Consider the following 25600-nt stretch of genomic DNA (forward strand, 5'->3'; position numbering starts at 1 on the left):
CAGAGAGCAGGCATGGAGATGACCTGCCTCCTTAGGACGGTTGCCTGGAAGGCTGATGCCAAGAATGGGTTGACAGGGCTGTCTTCAAGCTCTTTCTCACCTGACGTTACCGTTAGGAGGAAGAGCTTAAGAGAAAGTCGCAATGTAGCTGATGTGACAAAGAACATATTTCTGGGTCCAGACTGAGCAGCAGTTAGATGGACACATATGGGAAATAAATTATGGCAGAATTGAGTTTTAGGAACCCCCCCAAATTGGACATTTCCAGCAGACTAGTGTATCCTCAGCAGACGAAAGGTGACCCACTTTTTGATAACCCCTCCCATCACATGCACATAAAACCTTAGGCATGTTCAATAAAACAAAAAAAAAAAATAGTTTCACGTATATGAGCTCAAAGCACAGCAAAGTGACATCACCAAGTGCTGGAAGACTCCAAAGCCACCCGCCATGATGGTGTAGGGAGTACCAGCTCTCAGCCGTAGGGGCTGAGATGTTTATACTCACCAGTGCAGTTGTTTGTTGAGGAGAGCAAGAATTTCCTCTAAGGCACCATGTTTGAAGAAATCTGGTTTCATTGCCAGGCATGGTAAGTGACAAGCTATTTTGATTTTGAAAGTGGTTCAGATCATGAAAGCACTCGGGCTGTGGTCAAACCAAACCTTATCTCTGTGGAATAGCTTAACAACCCAGCACGTGACAGTACCTCGGAGAGAACAGGTCATGCTGCGATGCGGCTGGCAGTGAAAAGTACAGGTCCTGCACAGCAGGAAAGCTGAGCTACACTAAAAGACACTCATTGAGGTGGCCTTGCATTCGAGCCCATCATGCCAAGTAGAGCTCTCTTCTGGGAATCAACAGAAGCGCTTTCCCCCAGAGTAGCAAGACGGTAGACCCATTCTAGGCTTCCAGAGTGGGCAGATTTAAATTGTGTATATCGCCTCCTGTTAAGGAGATTGTCTCTCTGTATAACTTAACGTCTGGGTCTGCTTGAGAGAAAATAGGTCCTGTAATTGTGACCTTTGATGGAAGGGTGAGCTGGCCTCTCGGCTCCTTTAAAGAGGTGGTTCCTAATTACCTCCCGTGACATCAGTCCTTCCTCAGTTGGAAGTGAGCCACTAGGCTGTCATTTGAGATTCCCACCAAACCACAGAAAATGGACTTGCCTGTATTATTCAGACCATCAAAAGAAGGAAGCCCTAGAATTCTACCAGCATGTGTTGTTTGGCTTTTCCTGGGAAGATTATTTATACCAGATACAGCATTGGTGGTAGGCTAGAGGAATGACTCCACCCAAGTCTAGTTTTTGTGAACAGTGAGTTTATTGGAGTTACCTACAGGATTGGAGGTGAGGGGTTATGTGGTGGTTTAGGTGAGAATGGCCCTCAAAGACTCATATATTTGAATATTTGTTTCCTCCTTGGTTGAATTGTTTGGGAAGGATTAGGAGGTGTGGCCTTGTTAGAAGAGGCATGTCACTGACGGTGAGCTTTGATGTTTCAAAACTCCTACTGTTCCCATTTGTCCTCTCCCTTTCTTTCTGCCTGGTGCCTGTGGGTCAAGATAGAAGTTCTCAGCTACTGCTTTAGAGACATCCCTGTCTGCTGACTACCGTGTTCCCATGTTATGGGATCTAACCCTCTGGAATTGTGACCCCCAAATAAAGTCTCTCTATCAGTTGCCTTAGTCGTGATATGTCTTCACCGCAATAGCAAAGTATCAAAGGCAGGATAGTTACAGAGGCATGCACGACTCAAATGCAACTGCATCACCAGGAAGCCCACCCCCAACATGGGTGATGACTAGTGAAGGTTGATTCCCCGGTTTGCCTGGGTGACTTACAGCTGCTCAGCTTGTCCAAATGTCTCCTCCCCCTGGAGCCATTACTGCTCAGAAGACCCTTGCAACTCTTGTGAGTTTTAGGAACTTCCTAAGACTTTTAAGAGTTTTGGTTCTTCTTGGGTCTTGTAAAATTCCTTTGCCTCCTGAGTTCCCAAGGAGCCTCCTTTCAAATGGGAGTGATGCAATTTGGAGGAAATTGCTAGATAACACACCTAGTAAGCCAGGTGTGGTTGGTAAACCTTCATCCTGGATGAGTGGAATTCAGACTTCTCATCCAAAATTGACACATCGATTGAGAGTTTCATAGTACGTCTGACAGCCACCAGTGATACACCTTCCAGTGGTATGTAACATTGACCAACTTAAATTAAAGCTGCTAAAATTAAAGCTTGACTTCTGTGTATCAATAAGGTCTTTTTCTTCTGAGGCATAAAAAGAGCGGTTCCCAGTAGCATGAAAACCGTACTCCATTGGCTTAAAGTGATGCCATTCTTCTTAGGTGAAGGCTATTTGGTATTTTATTTCTTGTATTTCATGTATTCAAAATATGTGCAGGTCAAATGAGGAATATAAATAAGTATTAACATTACAACGTTAGAGGATGGTAGAATGATGGGAAATGTCCTCAGCTGATGGCAAATATAAGGAAAACTAGCTTAAGCACTGTGATTAAACATAGTGCAACTGTGTAATGTGTCAACAAGTGCCGGGAATTTGACAGGTACACAGATCACACAGATTATTTTCTCTTGATAGGATTATAACCCAATAGAATGATTAAAAGTGATTGCCCATTTGCAATTTTTATGCAGAATAAAGTTGTGCTGACCCTGGGGATGGAGGACAGAAGAGAGAAGGGCCTATCTTATTTGAGTGCTATGTCAGGTTCTTTCTCCCATATTATGCCATTCGGCTCTGAGGACGGCCTTGAGTGGTAGGAGGATTTACCCCACCTAGGAGGAGGGGAGAACAAAGATTTAATCGCATATTCTGCTCACATGCCAGAAGTTAGCTGGAGGTCAGATCAACTGTATTTCCTTTGTTGCTATGATAAAATACTCCAACCAAACACAATGGGAGGGAGTAAAGGGATTATTCAGCTTATAATTCCGTGTCACAGTCGATCAGTGAGGGGAGTTTGCTATTCCACACAATATTACCTCCAACCAAGGAACTCACCTTACAACTAAAGAAATATGGCGGGGACCACAAAGGATGTTGCTTGATAGACACAGGACAGCTTATACTCAGATTTCCTATATAGTCCAGGGTCTCCTGCCTAGGGATGGTGTCGCCCATGATACACAGAGCCTTCCTACATCAGCAATCAAAACAAGCCCCAACAAATATGCCCACAGTCTCATCTGGGCAATTCCTTAAGCTCTCTCCTCTGGTGACTCCTATCAATGGCAGGTTGATTGTTAAAGCTAACTAGGAGAGCTACAAAGTCTTGCTTTGGCTGCTCACCTCAGGGATTTCTGTGCCCCACAAAGCTACAGTAGCACAGCCCTGGAAAGACCAGCAGGAAGGCTAACCATTCCCATCCCTGGAAATGTAAAGGAATGGAGAATCCTCTGGCTGACCTCAAAGGTCATGGGTAGGAGATAGCGTGCTCTGGCCCTCTGTTTCCCACCCCTAGGTTTCAGAGTGTAACACAATGTCTGTGATGCTGTCTCCTGACTCTCGAATCTCATGGGCTTTGGACACATGCGCCAGGCACCTTCTTTGCTGGACTAGCACCAAGTGGCAGACTCAGATCATTGCTGTCTTCATGGCCTGGCCATTCAATCATATCATTCCTTCGGTGTTCTTGTTTTAGAAAATCAGTAAGTCAAGAGAAAGCCAGAGGTAACCTCTTCAGTGTCACCCAGGAGACAGATTGGCTTTGATACTGGAAGCCGTGAATCTAAATGTTCATTACCTGGCATCCAGACCAGCTTCTCTGTCACTATTAGGGATCCTTCCTCCTCCTCTTCTTCCTCTTGCTCCTCCTTCTTCTCCTTCTCCTCTTCTTCCTCTCCTTCCTCTTTCTCCTCCTCCTCCTTCTTTTCATTGTTCTATTTATTTATTCTCTTTATATCCCAATCACAGCCCCACTCCCTCTTCTCCTCCCAGTCCCACCCTTATAACCCACCCCCCTGCCATGTCTTCCTCCTCAGAGAGAGAGGAAACCTCTCTTGGTACCTCCCTGCCTTGGGACATTCAGTTCCAGCAGGACTAAGCACACCTTTTCTCACTGAAGTCCAACCAAACAGTCCATTTAGAGGAAGCGGATCCCGTGGCAGAGAACAGTCAGAGACAACCCCCTCTCCACTTGTTAGGGGACCCACATGAAGACCACGCTGCACATCTGCTCCAGATGTGTAAGCTGCCTAGATCCAGCCCCAGCATGATCTTTGGCTAGTGCTTCAGTCCCTGTGAGCCTCCATGGGTCCAGGTTAGCTAATTCTGTAGGTCTTCCTTGTGGTGTCCTTGACCCCTCTGGCTCACTCAATTCTATCGCCCACTCTTCCACAAGACTCCCTAACCTATGCTTGATGTTTGGCTGTGGGTCTCTGTATCTGATTCCATCTGCTGCTGGATGAAGCCTCTCAAGAGACAGTTATGGGAGGCTCCTGTTTGCAAGTATAGCCAAGTATCACTAATAGTGTAGGGGTTGGCTCTCTCTCTCACATGGCATGGGTCTCAGATTAGGACAGTCATTGATTGGCAGTTCCCTCAGTTTCTGCTCCATCTTTAACACCGCACACCTGGTAGGCAGGACTGATCTTGGATTGAAGGGTTTGTGGGTAGGCTGATGTCCTCCTCCCTCCACTGGGAGTCTTGGAAGTCCTATAGGAAGTAGCCACTTCAGTCTCAGCTGGTAGGGATCTCAACTAGGGTCATTCCCATAGACTCCCCAAAGCCTTCCCATTCCAGGCCTCCAGCTAGTCCCAGAGATGCCCTCCACTGATTTCTATTCTCACTCCCAGCCCTCTCCTGCCCCTCTCCCCTAATCCCCTTAGCTTGTCCCCTCCTCGCCTCCTCTCCCACCCAGCTCTCTTCATCCAGAGGTATCTCTTCTTTATAACTCTTGTTTCCACTTCCTTGTCACCATTTCCTAGTTAAAATCTAGAATATTAATTTCCAATCACATTCCCTACCCTGGAGAAGGAAGCCATAGAAAGGCACTTTTGTCTTTGTGGATTTGGATGGGTGCAGGACTCAAGGCATGTGGCAAACACTGTTCAGCCTCTTGGTACTGTGTGCTTGATACCTCAGTATGGGCTTGGTGAGGACATTGACCCAGAGCTGCACAGCCAGGAGTAGCTGCTGAGAGTCCTCAGGCAGCTCACCCTTGTTTCTCTGCCTCTTCAGGAACACCCTTAGTAGAGGTGTGGTGGGGAAGGATCTCTGTGGGCCCCCCCCCCCTTGGGTACTTAATCTCAGCGCCAAGTTCCGTAGAGTGGAATGGAGGTGTTAGAATTCCTGAAATAAATTGACCTTACATTTATTTAGTCTTGGACAACGATTTCAGTTCAAGGGTGTCAGGATTTGACTAAAGAAACATGGGACATACTCCAATCCTTAAAGCAGGGTGTAGGAAACTAGGGGTTCCACTTACCTACTCTTCTGATTGTCCAAGCTTCAAAGTCTGCTCGTCTTTCTATTTCTTCGGCCACTCCTAACTAAAAGCTCTTCATCTGTCCTCTGTCTAGTCTTTTGTTTACACAGCCGAATGTAGCGTAGTGAAAAGGATGGCCCAGAGAACCCATGCTGGTCTCAGAGCACAGGCATCTGAAAGCCAGTGAGTGACAGTCTTAACATTGTGAAGAGTGAAATGCTTGCTTTATTGGCCGGCATCCCTTTGGAGTACCTGAGCTACCCAGCTTTGAGACAGATCACAAAAGGGCTTCCAGAATAAACAAATGGGAAGGGTAAGAAGCTGTGGAGTAGAGAGAAAGCCTGAGTCAGCACATCCCATTCTCAACTGTCAGTATCAGCAGCGTTTTCAAGAGCCAAGACGTGGCACATCAAGAAACAGCCCTTGACACTCTTAAGCTTCCCTTCGAGTAAGGAGGACGGAGTCAAGCTGGCTTACTCTATTCTTATCATTCCTCATAGAATCTTAGCAGTGATCCAGGTAAAACAGATGTCTCATTGTAGGTGGAGGTTGTTGGTAAATAGTGGTGAAACAGGTAGACCCAGTCCTTACCTTTCCACAACTCCCACTTGCCGATGCTCGAGACGCCCAAACCACGAGAGTATATAACCCTAGAAACGCCACGGGGTGTGGGATTCTCACCAGGAACCTGAGTCTCCCAGTCCCCATCATAGAGAGGACTTGGCTGGTGAGGACTTGGCCGTACTGCCAGTGCTATTTTATTTGCTTACCTGACCCTTACTTTTCACTTATTTTGGAACCTTTCAACCCCACCCCCTACCTACCTCCCTATCCCCCTCCCTCCCTCCTTCCTTCCCTTGCTCCTCTCCCTCCCTCCCTCCCTTCCTCCCTTGCTTCCTTCCCTCCCTGAAACTGGAGCTTGAGCCTAATGCCTGGAGCATGCTGAGCAGGCACTCTGCTGCTGACCCCCCTTCTCTTTTACTCTCCTGTCCCCAGCCCTGCGAGCTTCTTCATACTTCCTTCCAATCACCTTGAGTGATTACATTTCATTAGCCTTTTAGCTGTGTAAGGCTGAGCACAGACTTTATTACCCACTGGATCCATTTTGTTAGGGTCAGCTGAATAGGAAAACGCGAGGGCACATGGGATTGGTTTTTCTCAAGGCACCCTTTGAGTCTATACTTAGCTTTGTTCAACACGAGGGGAATTTCAGCTTCTTAAAAAAAGATAAAAAGAAAATATTTAGAACTCGAGTGAAGACACCTATGTTTCTGCCGTGATGTCTCGGGGCAGCTTCCCTCCCCCCCCTTAATGATTTGTTCTTAGGAAAGCAGGTCATTATCTTTCAACTGTAGCTTCTTCTATGCTGCTTCACAACCAGGCTGGCCACAGGCCAGCCGGGTTTTCCATGTTTGAAAGGAGATGGGAAATATTTGATAGAACAAGGCCAGTCCTTCCGCTTGCTGTCCACATGTGAACTGACCCAGTTTCTAAAAGTGTTGTCTGTTCTCTGAGCTGTTTCCTATTGACAGTGGCCATTGACTGGCATGTAGATGTGCACCTGTACATGCACTTTGTTGGCAGAGAGGACGGTGGGTTTATTTCTCGTCTGTGGACTTTGCACGTGTTTTAATTCTTGACGAGAAGTCAGTTCTACCCGGAATATACTGCTTATTATAACACGACCAAAAAGAATTTTTACACCCTTGTATCTGGCTAGGTAAATTATCTCTTAGGTTGAGGGCAGAACTGAAAGCATTAATCAGCATAGGGTATGCTTGTAACTATTAAACAGCTGTATGCTATTCCCAATAATCAAAACAATAGAGGGGCTCTACACACCTGGGACTGGGGAGACATTTCAATGCTTATTGTACAAGCATGAAAATCTCAGCTTGAACCCCAAAACTCATGTGGAAAGTTGGGCGTGGCAGTGTTTGACAGTGCACACCTTTTTAAAAAAAGATTTATTTATTTATTTATTTATTTATTTATGTATGTGAGTACACTCTAGCTGTCTTCAGACACACCAGAAGAGGGCATCAGATCCCATTACAGATGGTTGTGAGCCACCATGTGGTTGCTGGGAATTGAACTCAGGACCTCTGGAAGAGCAGCCAGTGCTCTTAACCACTGAGCCATCTCTGCAGCCCCGATGGTGCACACCTTGAAATGTACCTGTGGACAGCAGAGATAGGAGCACCTGGGGTCAGGGGTTGCTTGCCAGCCATTCTAGGCCACAGGTGAACTACAGACTCAGTGAAATGCCTTGTCTCAAAAATACGGCGGAAAACACTTGAAGACGCCAAAGCTGCATGTGCATGTGTGGATGCATGGGCAGGGGCACCCATGCCAATACATGCCCTTAACTCTTTCTATTCAACACACACACACACACACACACACACACACACATACACACACACACACACTTTGAAACAGAAGATTTATTTAAACCACTGACATTAAAATGGTTTTCTTTTAAAAAAAAAACAAAACTTCAAAGACATTGTGTAGCAATTACCAAAATTGTTTTTCAGTCCTGTGTTAACAGAGTCTTTCAACCTTGACTCCCTGAGTGAGAGTAAAGAACTCTCCATGTTACTGATATTTCCCTCAAAGAAGTTTTAGTCTGGCTTGGTTGTAGAATGGCGCACATTGCAGATGGCATAAGAACGCCTGCGGGAGGGACAAGGAGGGATAGGACAGCTAGGTTCTAAGGGATCAGGGACCATGGTACCTGGAAGCATCCTTATTGGAGTAGCTGATGAAGCAGCTCTGTCCGCTGGTTAGGACCAGCGTGCCCATTTCCTGTGTGCCAGTGTGAATAATAATGTGACAGTGTGTGATGTTAGACATCTCTGTAAAGCACAGGGACAAACTTTCCAGTTATGTGATAGGTTGGATCAATACATGGACTAAGTAAGAAACTGCATCTATAGCGTTTCTACTGTAAAGGTCAGAAATCCATTAGCCATTGCTTCTGGTAATTCAACTATATTTCATGATTTTTTTCATTCACTTTTTAGTCAATTAGATATTGAATTTTTATGCCCTTGAAGCCACTGTTGTCTGGACATTGTGTTCCTAGAGAGATGGCTATGTGGACTCACCCTGCAAGCCAGGGTGCTGGGATTCTCCCTTTAGTATTACTAAGATTCTTGTAATATTGCTACGTACTCCTGAGGCTGGCATGCCATTTGCTTTGGAATCTCTGTGATGGCAGTGAGGTCGCCTTCCTTCCTGATTCATATAAACCAAACAAAAGCAAAAAGAAAAACCAAGGATACCATGATGTTCAGGAGCTAGTAATGTTTGTGGGTTAAGAATTTTTCTTTTGAAAACACAATTGTAAACTCACTTTCATAGCAGTGGGAAGGGTCAGTATGAGAATGCGCTTGGTGTCCTGGCCTCGGCAGGTGTGTTTTTCTCCAGTAGACAAGGACTTAGAGCTGATGGGGGCTCTGGTGGGCCATCGAGAGTGTGAGAACTTCATTAAATCTTACTAGATGCAGCTATGCTGGTTAGAGTGAGGCAGAGCCTCCCCCGTAAAATTACCACTGTCCTCTTGTGAGCATCTTTCAAAGGAAAATAACCACATGTCTACGTAAGCGGTCAGAACCATCTTACTCTCATTTTTGTTTAATATTTGACAAGTCAAAAGCCCTGGAACTGTACCACAGTTTTATTCTAAATTTTTAATTAAAGTAATTTAAAAACTCCATAAAGAACCAATATGACAATCCAAACAAACCACAGATCCTTATTCGGGTTTTTTGTGGGGTGGGGGATAGGAGTATTGAGTTACTTTGTTCATTTGGCTAATTCAACTGATTTCTCGAAATCCTTGTTTATCTGCCCAGGAAGTTCCATATCACACTCCCAAAGATGATGCAGCCAGTCTCAGACCTCTCTGCCCCCTGGTTTCTCTGTTTCCTGAGGGGCAGCAGGGAAAGGCACTGAGGTCTGGTACACAGTCCTGCCATCACTCACCAGTTATATCCAAGTACCAACTAGACATTCCTAAGTCATCGGCTCTTAGTAAATGCTCAAAGTTAGTTATTTTAAAGATCCAAGAGGCTTGTTCCCGAGGCTTCAGAGTAGCATGCTGCCCCCCTCCTCCAGATATGAGTAACTAGACCTACATTATACAAAATGGCAGCCACTAGCCACATTAGCTATTTAAACTTAATTTAAATTGCGTGCAGTTTTTAAAAACAGCCCTCGATTTCACTGGTTATTTCTTGGTTTAGACTTTTACCGTTCCGAGAGTGCTAAGAAGCTAGAATGAGCAGCAGTGTTTGCTGTCCTCATCCTCAGTGCTTTCCCTGCTGCCCCGAGCACTGAGGGCTCAGTAGACCCATGTGACTGCCCTATTGAATACAGCATGAGTGGCCGCAGCCGTGGCTGAGAGTTCTACTGGACACAGGACTTCACTGAGCTTCCTGGCCCTAATAGGGTTCTTGCTTGTGTTTTCAATGCAGCTGTCTGCTTCAAGAAGTGAGGGTTCCGAAACAAGAAGGACCTTCAGGAGCTTCTTCACACTGTGACATGTCTGATCCCTTGTGCCCGTCCCTGCAGCATGAACAAGGTAAAGGACGCTTTGAATATGCTTTTGAGTTTTCTTGTATTGTGATTTTCTTGGGAATATGTGTCTCTTCATGGACCAAAGAGGTTTTTTCCTACCATTAAAGTTTCAGAGGTTGGATATTTGTATGATGCCCACAAGCCGTCTGTCAGCCAGAGTGCAGCCACTGTTGGCCAATCCATGGTCAATGGTCCTCTAGAGTATCCTTTGCATTTCCCAGAGGTGTTTGATAGATGAAAGGTTGAATGTATGTGTGACTATGATGACATGAATATTGAAGAGTTAGACTGTGGGGCAAGACTTCCTGAGATGATTATCAGTTCTACCAGACCTCAGGCAAGTGACCTAACTTCTTGATGCCTCTTTTTTTTTCCTCCCATATATAAACTGCTAATAATAGTGGATGAAATGTGCTAATTCATGCCACTTGCCTTGTATAGTGCCCATCCACATGACAAGCCTCTTTTGCTGCTATTTTGATGTGGAACAATGTTAGCCTGTAGGCATAGCTGCAAGAGAGTCTAGTAAGTCTATGTGCAACATCTCCGTGTGTTCTCTGATTGATTTGCTGAGCAATGAATGATTGATTACCAGATGGGCATGTTACTGATAAGCAATGAATATGGTTTGGATTGATCTGCTAGCAGGTGGCTATTTCAGGTTTGTTTGTTTGTTTGTTTGTTTTTAAATAGTCTAATGAGGTGTGAACCAGACAGTCTGGAGGCTCAGAAGAAACATCCAGAGATCTTTGACTCTCTTAGGTTTCTATTGCTGTGATAAACACTGTGGCCAAAAGCAACTTGGGGAGAAGAGTGTTTATTTGGCTTATATGTTATGGTCCATCATCAGGGAAAGCCAAGACAGGAATTGAACTAATGACTGTAGAGGAATCCTGTTTATTGGCTTGCTTCCATGGCTTGCTCAGCTTTCTCACTTGTACAACCCAGAGCCACCTGCTCAGGCACTGACTGCAATGGCCCTCCCACATCAACCATTAATCAAGAAAATGCCCTGCAAACTAGGCTGCAGGCAATCTGACAGAGGCATTTTCCCAACTGAGGTTCTTCTCAAGCAGCTCTATTGTGTCAAGTAAGTTGATAAAACAAAACCAAGATAAACCAGAGCAGTGACCTAGGAATGAGAGTACAGAGGAGGTGAAATTCTGAGTAGGAACCTGGGTCGTAAAGGATAATTGCCTTGGTGGAGAGTGTAGCACTGCCATAAAGGGAAAAGAAGAAGCCTGTGTTTGGGCACAAAGGCATATGAGAAGGTCTGGGATGCTCAGAAACAGCAGCTGTTTGGCATGACTGGAGCAGAGTCATCTCTCCGTGATGCTTGGCACTGTGACAGGGGAACTCTGGAGTAAGTGACTACCTTCTGTATTTTGGGATTTTTAGTGGCATCCCCTTTCTCCCATTCTAGTCATGACAATAAAATTTGTCCCCTGGTGTTTATTTCCCAGTGTCCCTTGGCAAAAGTCACCTCTGGTTGAAAATTATAGCAGTGGTGGGCCAGTGGCCATGTGTGAGCTCAGTGGTGGAGGGCAGGCCAGCTTCTGGGGCCACAGACCAATGTGAAACAACAGAGGTTTCAAGAAAAACAGAGACAGCATGACCTAATCTCTGGGCTGCGATACAGATGTACAATACTCAGCTGTATTTTGGTCTGGACGACAGAAAGTCCATTTAACCTGCTGAGTTCCCAGCCTGAAAACACCCTCTCGTAGCTTTTCTCAAGTCATTCTTTTGGACTTCTTAAGGGTAGGAGGAGCTAAGGTACTTCTGGGTTTGCACCTATCTGAAGGAAGGGACCATAAAAACAGAATAAACAGCTACAACAGAACCAAGCCATTATGTTGAAGAATTTTACACTTGGCTGAGCTGAGCCAAAGAAAGAGAAAACCTTCTGTTAGATGCCCAGTTGCAACCCTCCCCCATCCCATCCCATACCAGGTCCCCATCCAGGCTGAAATACTTACCCTTTAACAGGCTAAGAAGTAGCTTTGGTGTAGACGGGGGTTCTGGCCCACAGTCATGGCTGGAGACAGAAGTCTATCACTATAAACCTCGGCTCCTCTTATTTTGAGGCTGGTCTACTGGAAAGTCAAGACAAGACTTGGGAAACCTCCATGCACAGTTTGTACCATCTGCCAGCTCCAAGTTGCCTCCAGGGCATCTCAGCAGCTGATGTCATGGTCTTGTTCTTAGTGCACTCTTAAGAAGCAGACTCTTGGGAACCAGTAGGTGTGCCGGTGCTTGGGAAGTTACGTTCTGCCCTCATGGCCCAGGGAGTGCTTTATTTTATGTCGTTTTAATTGAAAGTAGTGATTAAACTGGGTGTGTCATCTCCATTGGTCAGCATTTCGTGTTTTTATGGCTTTCTTGGCATAAGACAAAGAATGGGCCTTTCTCTGGAGGAGGAAACGACCCGTCTCAGTACAATAAAACTAGAGTCATTTCATTAGTGAGGTGTGTAACCAAATGTTGGAAGTGTGGTCATGGGCGTGGCTGGTGTTCTAAGTAGATTTGTTCCTAGAAAGCTGGGAGACATTCGAACTATACCTTTTCATTAGACACACTCTCCAGTACTCTTCTCCTTCCTAATTATCAGTCAGGGCCATTTCAGTCAGAGAGTGATCAGGACAAAAAGTACCCACAGCGTTCAGGGGTTCTTATTCCTTTGAGGCACCTGGGCAAGGCTGGTGATAGATTTCTCTGTGGCCTATCAAGTCTAATCCATCTGGAAAACCTGAATGGCTCCATGGCACAAAGAGAATGGTAGCCTATTTTAGAAATTTAATCATGGGTTAACCTAATAACCAATACCAAGAAGGGCTTTTGTTTCTCAATTTTTTCCCCCTTCTTACCTGTGGCTGACAGTGAGGGCATAGGTGTGGCCATGCTAGTACCTCTTTGCATTAGTGAAGGCAGAAGGGAATGAATGAGGTATTCCTAGGTACCAGGCTCACCGTGAATGGGCTGCCATTTCCAGGCTGGTGTGCATGGTTTAGATCTGTAGTGGTATATAATTAAAGTGGGAACTCCATCTCATGCTTGCGCCAGCACTGGCGGGCCACATGACGTCGGCGGTCTCGTTTGGTCAGCCAGACTCAGACTCTCTGGTCCAGAGTTCTCAAATTGTCTCTACCTGACTCACTAAGTTCCCAATTTCCACCCCATGCTACCACCAGCTACCCTCTGGGCCCCGTGACTATCTCACCGCCATGGCTAGCCCCATGCAATAGCCGTCTATCTCACCGCTCTCTGCTGTGGACTCAGCTCACATTCCCAGCATTCGCCCCCTCTCGTTATTGTCACAATTCCCAGTATCCTGGTAAAATCAAAACTCTAGAAGTGTGTAATTTATCAATCAGATTTATATCAGTAAATTCTTACTCTACAAAACGTCCACACAATAAACTCAGAGCCAATTGATATTGATATAAACTGCCCACCTAGATAAGACAAATTGTCCTATAATTATCCATCCCTTGTAAGATATTCATAGCTACCTGTGGCTATTTAAAGCCACACAGGGGTGGGTCATCCATCTCCTCTTCCTCTTCTTTCCTCCCCTCTCTCTCTTCTCTTCAAAACTCTGCACCCACTTTACTTTTTCACTGCCCAATCGCAGGCCTTGCCTTATCTTGTGCCCGCCCTCACCTGCATACAGACCTCAATCCACACACCATCCACTGGACGTGCATTCTAGAAAGTTTGCCTCATCCTGACTCACCTCCCTAACATTGTGAGTAGGCTCGGTGGCTGTGCATTCCGAATCTTAGGCATTAAACAAATTGCAAGATGCATGTTTTCTACATCCCACCCCTAACTGCTTAGACTGGAAGGCCATCTTTTCAACTTTCTTACACATTTTTGCAAAACCGACTTCCTGGTCCTTATGATGGTTGACAAATTTCACAATTGGAACTCAGCTTTTTTTTTTTTTTTTTTTGGTTCTTTTTTTCGGAGCTGGGGACCGAACCCAGGGCCTTGCGCTTCCTAGGCAAGCGCTCTACCACTGAACTCCGGAACTCAGCTTTTTAATTTTGTGAAAAGCCTCTACTTTTCTGGAATCATTCTTATTGATATTTATAAATATATACTGCACCCAACATTATATGCTCACGTTATTTGCAAAGGTTTAGGGTTTATTTATATTCTGTGTATGTTGTTATGCTGTAAAAAAAACAACTTTAGTTTGCAATAAACAAACAAACAACACCAGAGAAAATGCAGGGGAAATAGGGGTCCTCAGAGGAAAATGCAGGGGGATGGATGCCTGTCACTACAGGCCTTGGGGGGTTACGATCACACCCACAGTGTCTGCTCCTGAGAGCCCCTTCTGTGTCACACTTAGGGTGGTGGCCTGTACTCTGTCTCATAGTTATCACTTTCGTGAAGATGTGTCCTGTGGCTCCTCTTTGGGTACATTCCATCTGTTTGGAAAACAACTGCTTTTTTCGATGTCCCACAAAATGGCGCTCTCCCTTTTCCCACCCCACCAGCGACACAGTCTTCTTCCAGACCCTTGTCATGTTCCAGGAAAGCCAGATCTGTTTTGTTGTCTTTGTAAGAGTGCAGAGCGTCATGGCGTGCAGAGGGCTTTAGGGATGCCTCTGATCTCTATTGTACACAGATGCTGTTGCTGGATGAATTTACTCCCCCTCCCCAAGTTCTTCTCTGAATGGTCTTAGCCCCCCACTCTTTTGTACCAGCAATAGAGGCAGTTTCACATCGACACTCAGGCCAATATCTCTACAGTCAGCTAAAAAGGAAACAAAATTCACCTCATTGCTGCCTTCATTCACAGTCCTTACTTTTCACATACCTCGAAGCAGTGCAGGCCAGAATTCCTCCCCCTGGCTCAGCCAGCCAGCCTTTGGTGTAGACATGGCTCCAATGTATCAATGGTGATTTTTTTATATACCATCATCTCCCCCAGCAAACATCAGATCCTCACACACATGCTGAGCACTGTGTGCTGCTGTGCCTGCAGTAAATGAATCAGAAAAAAAAAACAAAAACAAAAAAAAAACAAGAGCAGGGTTTCTGAACTTTAGCTTGCCAACAGCAAAAAAGAGCCATCCCATCCAGGGCCTTGAACATGAACCTGATGTTAAATACTCTTACAGCTTAACTTCTTCCACTAAAGGAGCAAGTTAACAAACTACTGGGTGCAGCACGAGAGATAGGGCAATAATAAAGCGGGCAGCTGTCTTCCTCCCCCTTTCAGGACAGCCCCAGTGCCTTCCACCAAATGCCCAACCTGCATTTATTCAGCACAGACCCACTGTCCTTTTCCTGAAGGCACCTCTTGGGTCAGAAATTGAAGGACTAATAGCCTTTAAAAAGCTAGTGACACAAAAGAAAAGCTAAGTAAACATTCAGTGATCTTGAAATAGGAGGCCATTCTTACTTAATTCCTGGTGCAGAAATTAAAAACAGAAATGCTTACCTATGTAAAACCTTGAGTTTTCTACACGGCAAAAGACATTATGAACTGGTTTAAAAGATAAGGTGAAGGGTTTGTGTATGTGTGAGTGAGTGTGTGTGTGTGTGTGTGCGCATGTGCACATACACATAATGTATGTGGCAGGTAGCTAATTGGTTGAGTTCTTACAAATCAGAAGAACAAAAGATAAGATGAAACAGATGCTTTAATCGAAAGCTAGCAAAAAGTGAGCAGAACTATAAAACCCATAAAATAAAAATAAATAATGTGAAAAAAATTTAAACGTAATAACAATCAAAGAAAGAAATGCAATTAAATTGCGATTGATAAGCACTTGGAGTTTTACTCAGTAGAGCTAAGGATCTGAGGATAAACTCTGAGAGAACTTACTTTATCCAGGGATATTATTGTATGCCAAAGCCTAAATCACATACCTTTTGACTCGGAAATTCCAATTACATAATATTAACTCAAAGAAAACTGTCTAGAACATATGTAAAACTTTTGCCAAGATATTCAACAAAACATTAACATTTTCTAATGTAGTGAAATATGGTGCAGCCATATAATAAAATTGCCAAGGAGGCTGGGAGGGGCATTTAATGACCTAAAAAGGTAACTTGAGGAGAAGGTTCACTATGTAGGTTTGGTCATTATTTCACCTTTTAGAAAGATGTGTTCATGCCCACAGGAAAGGCATCAGATGCATAACAGCATGTCATAGCAGTATCCTTTCATGAGATCAGTCTTTGTGACAACAAAATAGCCTTTGTTCCTTTTCTCTCAGTCTCGGGGACAGTGTTTGGGGAGAGCATGTACCCTGTGGTGACGTAGCCCCAGGCAGTTCTTGGATCGTGTGCTAATGTTCCGAGTTCCTCACATGGCTTAGCTCTAATCTCCAACATGATAGGATGGGAATAACCCACAGGAGCAGAAGGTTCCCAGCATCTCCCATGATGCAAAGGGAATACTGAAGGGAACCCTGAGACAAGAGTGGAGGAGCCAGTTGGCTAGATGCCATGGGTCCCATCTATAGGGAGACCTTCTCCATCGAGAAGATGGATGCTGGCAATGGAGCTCCGAGGGTACTGCCTCTGTTTGTATCTTCTGTCTCCTTAAGTAATTGTTCTCAGTTCTTCCAACAGCTTATTTTTAGAGTTTAGAAGACTGAAAGGAATCTCGTTCACAAACTAATATGTGATGAGTACCCAGTGACGTTGGATGCAGAGTACTGTGTGGTACTAGACCGCCTTGGCTTTCTCCCCTCTGTTCATACTGGGAAATACCATGACACCTGGGGGAGTGGGCAACAGGAGTATAATTCTCTCCTGAGAGAAATGAGAGGGCATATTTAAAAGTCAACTGGGGTTGCACATCTATAATCCCAGCGCTTAGGGTAGAGACAGGAAGACTGTGAATCTGGAGTGTTCCTCGGCTACATACTGGGTTCTAAGCCAATTGGAGCCACAAGGGGGGAACCTGAGTCCAAGAAGTAAGCAGAAAAAAAGTAAAGCTTGACCACATAGTCTAGCAGATGGCCGGTTTGTCCTGAAGGAAAATGAATATAACTTTTATTTTATTTGTTCTTAATATGTACTTTTTATTAATTTTTGTATACAGTATGTTTTGATCATGTTTTCCCCTCCCCAGCTCATTCCAGATGCTCTTCTCACTACTTACCCACCCAAATGTATTTCTCTCTCAAAAAAAACCCACAAAACAAAAATTAAACAAGCAAAAGATCAAAAAGACAAAAATAGAAAACAAAAGAAAAGGAATGAAAGAAAGAAAGAGAGAGAGAGAGAAATAAAGGAAGAGAAAAGAAAAGCCCCACAGAAAAAACTGCGGAGTTTGTTTTGTGTTGGCCAACTACTCTTGAGCCTGAGTCTGCCCTGGAGGGTGCACTCTACTGGACCCAGTGATGCTCCCTTGGAGAATACTGATTTTCCCCTTAGACATCAGTTGCAAATATCTTCTTTATTAGATGTGGGGCCCTGTGTCCACTTCCCCTCTCAGTGCACATAGTGTATGGGTTGAACCAGGTCTTAATGCATTCAGCCTCAGTCTCTGTAAGTTTGTACGTGCTTTAGTCCTTTTGCATCTGGAAGACAGTCTTTCCTTAGAGTCATCACCCCTGGTTCTTACAATCTCTCTCTTTCTCTTTCCTTATCCACAGAGATCCCTGAGCTTTGAAGGGAATGGGCTGATGAAGACATAGTATTTAGGACTAAGTGTTCCAGAGTCTCTGATTCTCTGCCCATTGTACAGTTCTGGGCCTCTGTGCTAATTCCCATCAATCACTGTAAGAAGACGCTTCTCTGCTGAGGATTGAGCAAGGCAGTGTTCTATTAGTATAACAGAATATCATTAGAAGTCATTTTCTTGCCATGTTACTTTAGCAGAATAACAGAGTTAGACATCCCCTGTGCCCATGACCTAGCTAGTCTCAGGTTCCTGGCCATTTTATCAGTGTTAGATATGGGTTCCCTCTCACTGAGTGGCCCTTAAATCCAATTTAAAAGTGGTTGGTTACTTCCATAACATTTGTGCCAATATTACAGCAGTGTATCTTGTAGGCAGATCTGTTTAGGTCATGGGGTTTGTAGCCTGGATATTTTGAGGATTTATTTTCTTTTCTGGTAGCATTCAGAGTACCTTCTAGTACTATGAACACTAGTCAGTAGAGGTGTAGCCTTCTAGTTAAGCACCAGCTGATCTTTTCCATGGTTTATGACATACAAAGTGTTGTCTCAGCAGTAGGACCTTGTCATCAGGTTGTGGAAAGTAACCATTAGCCTTGGTAATGATAGCCTATGATGTTTGGGGGTTGGGGGTAGGAGTAGGGACAGGGGTTCTGTGGCCTCCTTTAGCCAGTGAAGCTGTAACTCATTTCAGGCACCGGAGGTTTTACTTGGCTTCAAGTTGCCGTGCACATGACTCTAGACTATGTACATTTTAGAGAATTGCTTCCCAAGTTTGTAGAGCTGGTTCTCCACATTTGGTCCTTCCCTCTTTTCTGTGGAGGCAGAAGTGTACAGTCCCTGTGTATCCTTGGCTGTGCGGGTCTCTAGGTAGAACAGGCTCTGCCGCTTTGTCTGAGAGGCATTCTGTAGGGCTTGGGTGGATGCTGAAAGCCTGAATTACCTGAGATTCCTCTGAGTGACTGATGGTGTGGCCCAAGGAGACCTCTAACCCCAAGGCACCATGCAGTGCCACACAGACCCAGGGAAGCCGTACTGAGGGCTCTCCTGCGCCTGACTTAATAGTGCCCAAACCTGCCGGAGAAGATGAACATAAATCCTGACAGGCAGGAGACCAGGGTAGTCTCAGAGCAGAAGAGCAGCAGGAGAAGAGGACTGTGTGTGGCTGTGACAGCATTGAGAGGGCTCGTGATGAATTGGGGTAGATATTAATTGGGATAGGTCTTTGGTCCATGTCTTCAGGTCTCACTTGAAGGCAAGAGCGCCCCACCACTGCTTTATTCGGGTCAGCACTGCTTTTGGACACATTGTCACGGCCCGTTTGGGACCCTTGTTTGTCTGTCCATATGTTTTGAGGATTTCAAGAGGAATGCCTAGAGTTTCCCTCATCAGACACAGGCTTTGCCACCCCAGTACTGGCCATTTGTTATGTGCCAGTTTCACGTGGGTGGTGCTTGAGTGCTGACTGGGTAGCTTCTCCTCTGTACCCCATATTTGACCGAATCTGTGTATCCCCCAGCTGCATGCAGAGGCCCTTTGGAAGTCTGCTGGGTTCTATGGTCCCTTTTGTCAGGCTGAATTTGTAGCAAAGGCCAGTGATCGTGGCCTCTGTAAGTCAGAGGGCCGCCCTGTCTCCCGTCCCCAGTCCACAGGCATGCTCTTTTCTTCTCAATCACTAAGTGGTAACGGATAGAATTAGGTCAGGTCCTATTTAGTTCAGAGGTAATTGGGAACATGGCAGTTTACTTGCCTGCTTATTATGTGGTTGTCCGTCTTTAGAATATTGGCTCATTTGTCTGGCTGTGCCAACAGTATCATCTCCAACAGTGGGATAGTTTACACAAAAGGAAGTGCCTAACAAAGAGATGGCTTCCAGTGCAGAATTTTAATCCCAGTACCTAGTGCTTCGGACCTGCTCTTTCCTCTCCCTTGCTGGGCACTGGGGCCTTACAGTATGTCTCGTGTCCTAAGGTAATCACTGACTTTGTTGTTTTAAAACCTCAGCCCGTGTGATAAGATAACCATGTGGAGTGTACTAGACAGAGAGATAGAATACATAACTGCAGGTTGTAAAAATCCTTCAGCGTTTAGAAGACATGTCTAAGCAAACGTACGTGACAATGTCAACCCATACATGAATACATTCAGACGTGGTTAATCATGGCTTCTGCGCCCCTCTGGTTTGTCTGTCTGGGTTTCTTCTCTTGGATGGAACAGCCTTGTAACTTCTTCCTACTTACAGGAGCGTTATCTTGAGAGTCCGGGTTCAATTAGGCAGAAATCTAAGCAATTAATTAAAAGATCCAACGTAGCCAGGGAGGGAAGGTGTCAACACATGTCATAATGGTCAGGAACACCGGTTAATTAGAGCAGGGGGAAATTGTGGTCAATTATGGAGAAAAAGAAGCGCCGGGCAAAACTCGCGGCGTGCGCCTCCGTTATTCCTAAAGCTAACCCATAAACAATCTGTTGTGACAGGTCTGGGCTGAGAGTGTGGCATTTTGGATGAGGTCTGATGACAGCTAAAAATAGGCACGTATATGGAAGAAAAAGAATCTTTAACATTTGAGATTCTGTGAGAGACTGATGCCTTCTCATTGTAGTAATTCCCCGAAAGGAACATTAGTGTTGCTGCTAACTGCAGACTTTAATAGGCTTTAATAATGTGTATTTTAGAGGCCCGATACACAACGGGATAATGTATAAAACATTCATTACGGAAAATTGCTACCTTTTTATTTAATGAGAAGACTGCTGAAACGAAACTGCTGGGCTACCCTAGCATCGGGTTCCTGGGCACGAGGGCGCTGATAGTGGCCCTACGTTTCCTGGGTGCTAGTCAAGTGGCAATCATCTTTCCTCGCCCGCCCGTTTCAGAGAGGAAAGCAGCCTTTTTAAAACATTCTTACTCTGGATAAACCCTTGTCCAAATCATGGCTCCACCTGTCCTCGCCTAAGAACTTGTGGAAGTCACTGGACACGGAGAGGCTCTGTGGAGGGAGTGCCTGCCTCACAGGTTGAGGGGCTCTGTAAATGTTGGCATATAGAGGCCATGTCTGCTGGGCACTCTGAGCAATTGCCATTCTGGTGACTTTCTACAACCGTGTCTTTTTGTACTTCCTGTCTCTGTGCCTGACTGCTGTGGGAAGCAGGAAGGGGCCTGAGAAGACAGCACAATTGAAAGGCCTTGGTGCACACACAGCACCAAGGCGAGCCTTGGGTTGGATCTTCGGGGGGATTGTAATGTACAGCTGAGAGTCATGCGGCCGAGGAGCGAGAAGAGTTCCGAGCAGACACTTGGAGAAGAGTGAGCATTTATCTCTCTTAATGAGATAACGTCGCTAGAGTGTCAACGTGCGAAGAGTCAATACGTGAAATGGACTGGCACTACCTGTTAATGGCTCGAGACCGTTACTCGGAAGCCTAGCATCTGCTGGATCACCAATCCTGCCTTATCTGATGTCAGGGTCTGTCAGAATAGAATAGAGCCACACCTTAGGGATCCCCACAGAATCAGGGAGAGGGACCACTAGTCGTTTAATGAGGAAAAAATCCAGCGTGTTATATAAGCTGCCCACTCCACAGTCAGGGGGTCTCTCAGAAAGGAGCAAGGCCTTCTCTTTTGCCTTTCACTCCTTGAAATGGCTGCACACCCTAACCCCCACCCCCTACCATCCACACTCCTGGCTCTCTGTCTGCTTCTGGTGCAGTGTCAGAAACACTAATCATGTCAGACTGTGACACTGACAGGCCTGACATTCACAACAAAGACAGAAGGGAGAGAGAGAAGAGAGATTGCGAGGGGGAGGGGAGAGAAAAAACAGTAGTTTTTTTAAACACTTAAAACCCACAGCTGCAGAATCATGAACATTCTGGACAGAACATATCCAAGGAAATCAAGGAAGGTGCGAGGTGAATTCTCACGGACATGTGTATTGGGCCACACAGATTTTGAGTTATTATTTTCCTTCCTTCAGCTTTCAGTTCATAGGCTGTATTATAATATTACTGTGGCCATGATTTTCTTCCCTTCACTTAAAAAGGGAAGCATTTACGTTTCTTCCCCAGTTTTTACCCAGTTTTTGTCTGTAGTGTAGCAAAGTTAGAGGAGGCTGGTAGTAGGACGTATATGTGCTCTGAGTTTTTCCATTTTCTTACCAGATTCTGTGGCTTAATCTGGACGATAATCTCCTCAGGAAAGAAGTCTCTGCTGAGGGGTGTTCTCTGACTCCCACAAAGCTGAATGGGGGCCATCAGTGTCAGTGGACTCCCAGTGCTTGCTGGTGTAGGGATACAAGAGCTGCTCAGGCTACCGGTCCTCGGCTGCTTGGAATGGGCTTCTCTGCCCTCAAGCACCTCTGTGTTTGGAACCGTGCTGGCAAGGGGGCTCCCGTCTTTGCTTTGTAACAGTCATGGCCTGGAAACCTGCTGCTGTGTGTGTTTAAGCCAGATGCTGTGATCTAAATTGAGCTCTGAGCTCAGGCAGACCCAGCCCTGGTTTTCTATAAACAGGGAATCCAGCTGCCAATGCAGCTTTGGAGGGATTTTTTAAGCCAATAACTCTTAAACAGGGTGTCTGTCCTTTGCTCTGTTCTTTACACAGCGAGAGAGAGTAATCAGGGAAAACATATACATATCCGCACAGTTACCCGTTATAAAGCACGCGCACGCTCACCTACACTTAAGGACCAAGGTACGGTGACTTCTTTTCAGATTGTTTTAAAGGAATGTGATCGCAGCCACATCCTTGTCCTTAGCACCGAGTCAAAGCCTTTCATACTGGGGCCCCTTGAAAGAAATAATCTCTAATACGGAATTAAAGGGCTTGCTTATAGTTCTTGGGGAAATTATACTTCTACAAGCAGAAGAGAATGAATTTGTGGCATTTGCCGTGTTCTCTGATGTGCCCCCGTTTGCAGTTAGAGGACTTTAAATCATATAGAGGGTGATGTTTGCTGTGATAACAAATAGCTCTAACTTTGGATGACCTAACAGAGTAAAAGCTTCCTTTCTGGCCCAGTACCATGGAGGTGCTTGATCAGCAGTGCGCTCTTATTCTGAAGTGATGGAATTCTGGGCCAGTCTCCAGGCATCTTCTCTTTTACCATTTGTGTTGGTCTGCTCAGGCCTTGGTAGCCCAGCACCCCAAGCTGGGTGGCTTGAACAGAACTATGTCAAGCAGGGCTGAGTTGAGGGCAGGGCTATTTAAAGGTCGTGAGCCTGAAGTATAGTCTGGATTTCTTTCTCGGCCGACTTTGATTTGATTTGCAGTTCGTCTTTCTGTGTTTGTGCCTGGGTCCAACTATCTGCCCTGCACTTCCTGTCTTTAAGACAGGATCTCACTGTGTAGTTCTGGCTGGCCTGGAGCTTGCTGGCTAGATCATGCTGGTCTTGAATTCACAATGATCTCCCTGCCTCAGTCCTCTGAGTACTGGAGTTATAGGAAAGTGTCAACACATCAGGCCCCAAATTTCCCTTCTATGAGAATAATGGTCATACGGGATTAGGAGCCTCCTCTATTCCAGTATGAGTTAATCTTAACTAATTTACCTGATGACAGTCCCATTTCCAGAGAGGTCACACTGTGCCTTAGTGTTTGATATATGAATTTGGAGGAGAAAGGGGGAAACATTTAACCCTTGACACCATTACTGGTTGAGGCATGCAATTATCTTCATCTGGATGATGGACACAAAAGAGCAGGAAGAAAGAACCTTTGATTCTTAATCCTGAATGATCAAAGCCCAGCAAATCTTTTCTTCTCATTCCTTGGTCAGAGCTGACCACCCAGCTCTACCCAAATGCAAGGCAGCCTGGGAAATGTAGTCATTCCCTGGATGAATGGCAGTTGGTTATACTAGATGACTGTAGTTACATACCCATGTAGTCAAGCACCCCATCTTTCTAGGAAAGTGTACCCATGCTTTCTTTGATCCTGAGGACACCCTCAGAGAGGGTCTCATACCTTACAGTGCTGTAGGGGAATGAGCATCTCCAAGCTTGGGGATTCCATTAGCTCTCTTCTCCATGGTGACTCCAGGTATCAGTATGCAGGGGAGGATGTGCGTTTGTTTATGGTTTTGCTCCTTTGGAGTCTAACATGTTCTCAAGGGAGTTTCATCCACACCGCTAATGGATATTTTCTCTCCTTGTGAAACTTGCAAAATTCAAATTAATGTAGCTTTATTCTTTGCTAAAATTTCAGCTCGTAAACTGATTTCTTATAGTACAGTAACTTTCTAATTTCACGTTCAATTATTACAGAAAACTGATATATGTCCAAGAGGGAAGGAAGGATATTGTGACTCAGAGTAAAATTATGTAACGTGCTGTGCTTATTATCTTGAATGGCTAGACTTTAGTATTTAATTCCAGGAGTCTTGTCTCTCCTGTCAGGTTAGTTATTTCGAAAGTGGAATGTGCGTTTTACCCATGACTAAGTAATTACTTTGTATCCTCCTTTCCAATTACAATAACAAATCGTGAATTCTCCACATCTAGAATCACTATTATTTGGATTTGTCGATTGAATAGGATTTATTCTTAAATAAATAAAAATAAAAGGTAAAGACTTTGGAAAATTTTTTTCTGCAAATTTTTGGTTTCTCAAAGTAATTTACTTATGGACTATTTCCCATGAAGAAAGGGCAAGAGCGATTTGGGAAGATGATCAGGCGAGGTCTGAAAACACAGTAGGCAGGGTGTAGACACTAATGCTAACCCATGCGTTTAAGATTTTAGTGACAAACTTCCATGTCAGGAAACCACTGTGTTGATGTTTTATTGTGTTTAAAAGCACAACTTTAACCCAATGACTTCTAACCCATCTTTTGGTCAAAAAAAAAAAAAGTCTCAATTATGGCGAACAGTCTAGGACTTGGCCTTCGTAGATGATTGATAACATCATTTTAAGGCTTGCAATGTGGGCGATTACTCTTGCTTTTCAGATGAGGGGTCTCTATTGTAACAAGCTTAATATCCTAAGTCTATATAAAGTAAATTGGATATTAGAATCCAGGTCTCATTAACCCCCAAACCGTTAACACTTCTTTTCTGCCATGTCAAAAGAATGTCTGTCTGTTTGATTGAATTTAACGTACATTTGCTAATGTGAGGCTCCAGGACATCTCAGTTCTTGAAAGACTAACCCACCTCCCTGTGAGTCTATTGATCGAATGGTTGGGAAAAGTTTTGTTTAGTCATGGAGTAGGTCTCTAGGGTTGCTGCTTGTCAAGTCTTCGGTGGACTATTACTAAGTACACGGACGATGGTCACTGATTCAGAATACTTACTAAGTGTCCAGGACATAACTCAGTTACAGCTCTTTAGAATTCTGGGTAGAGTTCTCCAAAGCAGAGACACACTTGTTCCTTTTCTGGAAATGTCCAGGTTGAATAGGTCTTTACAAATTTTCTGAGACAAGGCCTGGACAAGGCAGACTGAGCCCTGGGTGGGTCCTGGACTTAGGGCAAGTTAAAGAAAGTCTACTGTCCTTCCAATCAGGACGTCTGCTAGAACCAGAGCATAGAGAATGCATTCCTTCCCAGACATTCACCTTTCACCCTCCCTGGCAGCACCACAAGCCTGGCTTCTGATTGCCTGTCCGTTGCTGGGTGTCGCTGTCTTTCGGTTTCAACCAGGTTACTCTGCTCATGGTTTCTGTTGAGTGGCTGTGAGCAAGTCATATCCTGTGTTGGAAACGAGATGCCTCCAAATGGAAAATGAAGCCGTGGCATTAGATCAGAGTCCTTCTCCCAGTGCTTAAAATGCCAAGAGGCAAAGAAGCATTTGCCGATGGTAGGCATTTGGAGGGAGAAGGGTTCGTAGATCATATCAGATTATGCACACAACTTCTATACACAAAGAATTCAACAATGCAGATCATCCCTGAAGTCTCTCAGACTCTAGCAT

The 25600-nt window shown here is 44.9% G+C and overlaps 1 protein-coding gene across 7 annotated transcripts in view; it reads left to right on the top strand.

The window, feature by feature from the left end:
- Positions 1-25600, top strand: part of Bach2 (BACH transcriptional regulator 2) — a 349677-nt gene that overhangs the window by 74873 nt on the left and 249204 nt on the right. For all 7 annotated transcript variants that reach the window (XR_015619682.1, XR_015619681.1, XR_015619683.1 and 4 more), the window contains 1 exon segment: positions 9931-10037. The gene's annotated coding sequence lies outside the window, so the exon portion shown is untranslated.

This window comes from Rattus norvegicus, chromosome 5, assembly GCF_021556685.1.
Source record: "Rattus norvegicus strain SHRSP/BbbUtx chromosome 5, alternate assembly SHRSP_T2T, whole genome shotgun sequence".
NCBI classification, from domain to species: Eukaryota; Metazoa; Chordata; class Mammalia; order Rodentia; family Muridae; genus Rattus; species Rattus norvegicus.